The sequence below is a fragment of the Temnothorax longispinosus genome, unplaced genomic scaffold, assembly GCF_030848805.1.
Source record: "Temnothorax longispinosus isolate EJ_2023e unplaced genomic scaffold, Tlon_JGU_v1 HiC_scaffold_31, whole genome shotgun sequence".
NCBI lineage: Eukaryota > Metazoa > Arthropoda > Insecta > Hymenoptera > Formicidae > Temnothorax > Temnothorax longispinosus.
Window position 1 is genome coordinate 37771 of NW_027270132.1, and position 6955 is coordinate 44725.

General features: G+C 34.0%; 1 long non-coding RNA gene across 2 annotated transcripts; it reads right to left on the bottom strand.

Moving 5' to 3' along the window:
* Positions 1-203: 203 nt before the first annotated feature.
* LOC139824262 (uncharacterized) lies at positions 204-1705 on the bottom strand. Of its 2 annotated transcripts, XR_011735058.1 has the most exons (3): positions 1060-1383; positions 870-937; positions 204-786 (listed from the first exon to the last, which is right to left on the bottom strand). It is a non-coding gene; the product is annotated as an uncharacterized lncRNA (long non-coding RNA). The 2 variants fall into 2 exon arrangements; XR_011735057.1 differs by having other exon boundaries at positions 870-1705.
* Between the last annotated feature and the right edge of the window lie 5250 nt (positions 1706-6955).

The window sequence follows — 6955 nt, forward strand, 5'->3', positions numbered from 1 at the left end:
CTATGTGTTTCTACTGCTGTTAATAAATTTTCTGCTAATAAATTAATCGTACCCTTTTTTTAATGTTTAGATGCATTTTGGCTATATGCAGAGTATATTATTTGTATTATGCTCTCTGGCAGGGTATTTTTATTTATTTTTATTTTTACATATTTTAAGACTGATAAACCACTAATGTAAATTTACATAAAATAAAGAATATATTGTGAAAATAATAATTTATTTCAAAATTAGAACAATTATACAATTTTATATATGTATATAGTGATTTGCATTAATATATTCGGACATTTAACAAAAATATATTTTTGTATAAATTACATCTACATATGAATTAAATTATAACTTTAATAGTTCAATATTTTGTAGGGTATCATTTTGTGCTTCAACTTACTAAAAGAACAACATTTCTTACATAAATATACGGATTAATTTTTTTCAAGTATTATGATGTCCGAATATTAATGCGAGGCACTGTATTATTACATTATAAATTATAAATATACAATTAGTCCGTTTATAATTATGTTATAGACAGAACGAGCCTAAAACACTAAGACTCTTTACAAACTTCTTTATCAAAACCTTTAGCAAGCGCTTGCCAACGTATAGCTCCTGCTTCATTAGGTGTATCTCACAAACCATTTTTTCAAAAGTAGCAAAGTCACTGTTATACTCCTCTTGAAGATTTTTTAATTTTTCTTCCATTATTCTGGTCTGGAATTTGAGATACTGTATTTCATCCGCCTTAGACGATGGAGCAAAGATGAGATTTAAATTGGAGCTCTGCAGAAAGATCAAGGTTAAGTAACAGTACTAGAGTCGACGGATATTTGTAATTTATTTGAGATAAAAAAAACTGAATTTACCTCACACATATTCAGAAATGGACCAGCAGGTTCGCCGATATGACAGTGAAACAACTTGCTCTTTCTCCCTGCACAAAAGAAAATTATTGAAAAGCGTAAAACTTGGTAGGAGCCTAACCTCAAACGAGCAACAAGTCTCTCAATATTCAAAAATGTCACGTTCGATGCATTTCATTATTTCACTTCTTACATAAAAATTGATGTAATGTCGATACAGGTATTGAACTGTAACTAAGAATAAATACTTCCTTTAGTAAACAGCACTGATTGCGCTGGCTAAAGGTGCTTTTTCATGGGCGTCAGTTGACGCTCGAAATCAAGTTCGGGTAAGTTAGATTAGTATAATGACGCCGATATTCTGACGCGCAATGAAAAAGGTTTTCATGCGTCAATTTTTGGAACTCGCGTCGAGATGCCAGTTGACGCTAGAGGTTGGGAAATCTGAACTTCTCAGCGTCGACGCAGAAACAACATGACGTCACAAAATCGTCTTGACGCGCGACAACTGACGCCCATGAAATCGCACCTTAAAAGTAGAAACACCATGGGCTAGATAGTGACGGCAGCAAGGTGGGGGTACGATCACAAGATGGCGACGGCAGCAAAGTGGGGGTAAAGTTTGCGTCTCTCTACTAATATAGGACTCTAGCATGGACTACATCATCTCGGGAGCTGAGGCAGCTCATGCGCTCTCATGCGCTGTACAACATGGCGCGGCATTGTGGTGGGAGAACGTTCCCATGCGCGCATGAACTGCATATGGAGTGAAACGGAACGATCTTGCGCGCTTCTATGCGCATCATGCGTGAAACGGAACGCATCCAGTATGGACTGCGCACAGGTATAGAAAAATATGACCGGCGACTCACACCGGTGGAAGAAAAAAGATAGCGACTGGTAGAGGTCAAGCTGTCTTTTTCTATCCAGTGCGTATAGACAAAGCGGGAACGAGGTATAGAGGTCAACTCTACCGGACACTTTTTGAAGGCTTTCATATAGAGATCGCGTAGTCCATACTATATGTCGATGGTCGCCACTCTCAAAGCGCCCCCACCTCCTTCCTCTCTCTCGTGAAGTGTCATGGCCGCACTTGCTGCGTTTCTTCGAACGAGTCGTGTACGTTACCTCTTTCGTGACGGATTGTTCAAAGCGGCACGTATTCTGGAGACCAACTGAGCGATATTTGGATCACCAAGGAGAGTTAACTGCCAGGAAAGGGAGAGCTGCGGCAGCTAGCGTCCGAGAGAGAGGATCGAAGCGAGGAGTCCGGTTCAGCGAGCGGGGCCCGTTCCTGGATTCTCATTTGGAACGCCATATTTGAAGATCTACATTGATCGACGATCGTAGAAGTACAAGCGGGACTCTGCTGGGTTCATTCTCGTCTTGAGATCTTGGAATTGCTTTCATTCTTGTGGCTCTGGCTTGAAATTCTAGCCCAAGAATCGATCTCATAGACACATGCAGAGGCCCCCCTCTCTTTTCATTTTCTTTTCTTACTTTTCTTACTTTTCTTTCATAATCAATATTACGTTGCAATCAGCCTCAGAATCACATTTTCAATCAGTAATCCAGACACCTCAATTCCGTCCTGTAAGATCTGGTTTTTATTTCAGTCTATTTTCTATTCTAGCTTCAGGACAGATTACTGATTTTATGTTGCTTTATTTCAATTCATGTAAAACTATGTAGTTAATCTCAATTTCTTTTACGTTGGCATATTCTTTAGAAATTACTGCCCATAATAAAAAAACAAAATTTGACTTAATTAAAAGAAACTCTCTTTCTATCACTCATTTACCCAAAAATTCTAGACAAACCTACCGAGTTTGCCATTACTTTTCTAAACAAATTTCAAAAATACTAAATGCATTATTAAAATTAAAATAAATTTTGATTTTTTCGAAGGATTCTGAAATATTTTATTTATTTTTAGAATATGTTTGCCCCTGCGGAAGCCAGATAGTCAAGGAAGGTTGGTAATTATGATGCGCGGCACTTTTGCATGATCCGAGAAGACACCAAGTGTCGGACATATTTAAGGTAAAATATATTGAAATAATATAATGTTCGAACAATTTATGGCCAATTGTCGTCGCGATGAAGTATTTCTAATTACACTCATGCTGCGTAATAATACTTCATTGCCACTTCTTTATGATAGCGACAGAAGTGGCAATGAAGTATTATTCCGCAACATGAGTGTACGATTGCGCATTGTTAATAGACGTGGCCAATCTCACCATACAACACATTTTTCAATTCCGACCCTATATATTAATGAATATAGGTCCACTCGTGGCAAAGCTCCTATCCTATGAGATTCCAGAAGATCAATATATGTATTTGTCAGGCTTTCGAACGGTGATGTGGCTCTGTAGGTTTAAGAATTCTATATAATTTTAGTTATGAATATTTGTAATTTAATCTTTATATTTATACTACGGCTGAAGAAGACTCGGTGAAGTCGAAACGTTCCGTTTTTACATAGATGTAATTTAATAATTATATGATTTAGATCGATTATTGGCCTTTTTCCTTTTTATTTTTATATTTATACGAGCGTGCATTTATTTTAATTCTTTAATTAGTTTTTTCCAATATTCTGCAAAAGTAAATGTATTAATTTATATTACATACGTTCAATTATGCAAATCTGTGAACACGTGCTTCATATATATTTTAGAATCTGAAAAACATGATTGCTCGCGTCTTAACTGAGAGAAGTTTATCTCTTTTTCTCGGCAATAATTGCTTAATAACATCCTTTATCGTGCATTAAGAGCGCCACATTTATTCCGCGTTTTAATTTATCAAAATTACCTTTTAATTCCTGGATTGTACTATTAGTGCCGCCATATTCGATGGGTAAAATCTCAGCACGAATATCCTTGAAACAGTCTATTCACATACGCTAGACTGTTTCAAGGATATTTCTTGCTGAAATTTTAGAAATAAAGAACAGATTTCTCGTCTATTCACATACGCTCGACTGTTTCAAAAATTAAAGATCTTTTCGGTCATGAAAGATTTGAGAATCTTCGCAATAACATCGAAAAATACCGGGGCATTGAATATATACTGAGATCTTGTCGTTGCATCTATGAAGTCAAAGGTAACTTCAACGGAAGATTGAAGAGATCGATTCTGTCATTCTCATCCTTAAGCCAGCCGCTAATTGAAGAAAATCGCAGCTGGCTTAATGATGAGAATGACAGAATCGAATAACATTTCGGCGGAGCAGTAGCTTTAAAATCAGAAGAAACTATTTGTTTTTTGCGCACACTTCAATGCATTTGTTATCGAACTAATTATACATCGTGATTATTAATTTATCACTAATATGATACTATTAGCGATAAATTAATAATTACGATGTATGATTAGAAGTTATATAAATTTTAATGCTTGTCAATTTTCTTTATTATTCTTTATTAATTGCTCGTTGCGAGTCAAAATGCGCTTCTAATTCGCATAGAATGTATATAATATCGAATGCGTATTATCCCGCGCTTACTATCGTCACGACGGTAAAGTCACTGAAATGACGGCATTAATTATTAATAAAGATAAAATGTTACTCGTTGCAGAAACGAGTAAATTTTTTATGCGACAAGCATTAAAGTATCGCGTGCCGCTTCTTAGGAAAAATTTACCACCAATTTTCATAAAGATCTAGTAATAGTAGAATATGTACGGTATAATTTTGTAGCACATTTGGTTTTATTTTATCAAATAAAGGTGTTTATACCAGGCTGTACGTAAATTTTTTCTTCACCGTAGAAAGTAAATTGTTCTTCTCTTTCGTTAAGCAAAAGATTCTTGCCGGAAGCGTAATACACACAGAAGAGTGTATATAAGTTTCATAAAAATTTTCCATATTTTTAAGTTATATAAATAAGAAGAAAAACTCGTTAAGTATAACTTGTTAATATTTTTAATTGTATTACTATTTTATGAAACTTTATGCAGGCGAAAGAGGACCCGCTTTTATCAGACATCGTTGCAATTGAATGTACTTTGGCTAAACGGCCTAAATTTTTCTAATGAAATTGATTTACACTTTCAATTTCAACTAAAATTTCATCCGATAAAAATGAGTCAATCTGTAGAGGCCCTCCACCAACCCCGCTGATTTCAATCAGCGAACCCTCTTTTTTTTTAAATGCTTTGCTTTTATTTCTTTATTATCTATTAATTATTTTCTATACAATTTTACTAAAATAAACATGTAAAATCATAAAATACAATTTGATTTCTTATTTATTTACAATAATTTATATAAAATTACACAAAAATATTTGAAAAAAACACACACACATATGTATATATATAATATATATATATATATATATATATATATATATATATATATATATATGTAGGTCTAGAGGTATGTTCCGGGACTGTTTACGTTTTTTGAAATGTACAGTCCTGGAATATAACGCATATATATGTAATCAGATTCAAAAAATTGTCCCGAAACGTGCCGTAGGACATGAATTTTTTCCAGGACAGTCCTGGAAACTGCCAAATGTCCTGGAATATACCGATGTAAAAAAATAAAAGTCCCGGAACATACTTCCGGACCTACATATATATTTAAGATAAAATAGTTATTATGCTGTTCCGTTTTTGCCGGATATAATATTTAGAGAGACTTTAAATAAACTAGAAATTTTTCTCAACAAATTATACATATTTAATCTGAAGTTCAAAACAGAATCTCCGGCAAATAGACCAACCTGTAGAGGCCCTCCACCACCCCGCCGATTTCAATCAGCGGTCCTCATATCCATGAATATAAACTTTGTTATTGTTTTATATTTTATATTTTTGTTTTATATTTTTTTATACAATTTAATCTATGCCAAAATTTAATACATACAAATCTAATACATAATTTATATTATTATTATAAAGAGACAGAGTTTGTCGGTTTGATTGTTTGTGTTCGATGATCTCGGAAACCAATGGATCAAATTTTTACCAAACGTATATGAAATAGGGGTAGAATTTTCCGGAAAGTGCTATAGGGTGTATAGTTTTTCGTTACCGATCTTCTGGAAACCGTTTTTTTAATTTCTTCAATTTTTCGGGAAATAATTGACGGAATCTCAAAGAATTGTATATAAAACAGGGGTAGAATTTTCCGGGGTGTGCCATAAAGTGTATAATTTTTTGTTACCGATCTCTTTGGAAGCCGGTTCCGAAATTTTTTTAATTTTTCGGGAATTTATTGACCGAATCTTAAAGAATTGTATATGAAGTAGGGGTAGAATATTTTACGGGGAGCGCCATGATGTGTACAGTTTTTGTTACCGATTTTTTTAAAAACCGGTATTTTTTAATTTTTCCAATTTTTCGGGAAATAATTGATTGAATCTCAAAGAATTATACATGAAGTAGGGGTAGAATTTCCCGGGGAGTGCAATAAAGTGTTACTATTTGTTACGAATATAAGTTTTATTTCTAATTTTTATATATTATTTTGTTTATTGGTTTTGTATCTCGCACTCTTATATTCTAGTTAGTTAAGTTGAGTTAAAGTACACTCATGTACACTTTTCTAGTTACTTAAGTTGAGTTGAAGTGCATTTGCACATTATACACTTATGTACACTTTTCCCCTATTGGAGGGCGCTGTAACACTCACTAGTCCCACGAGTCCCGACAAGACAAGATGTCGGTATATCGCCGTTTAGCAATAAAGTAACGTTCGTGTGTGCAATATAAAAGACAAGCTTCATTCCATTTCCCAGACCTTCAAAACAGTAAACCTCGTAACACTATTTTTTGTTACCGATCTTTTTGGAAACGGGTATCAGAAGTTTGACAAATTTTTGAGGAAATAATTGATCGAATTTTAAAGAATTGTATATAAAACAGGGGTAGAATTTCCCGGGGAGTGCTATAAGCTGTATAGTTTTTCGTTACCGATCTTTTTGGGAACCGGTATCTTTTTGGAAATCGGTTACAAAATTTTTCCAATTTTTTAGGAAATAATTGAGTAAATCTTAAAGAATTGTATACGACGGAATTGAACTTCAGTAGATAAAAAAGTAATATTTTTCAATTTATAGCATTTT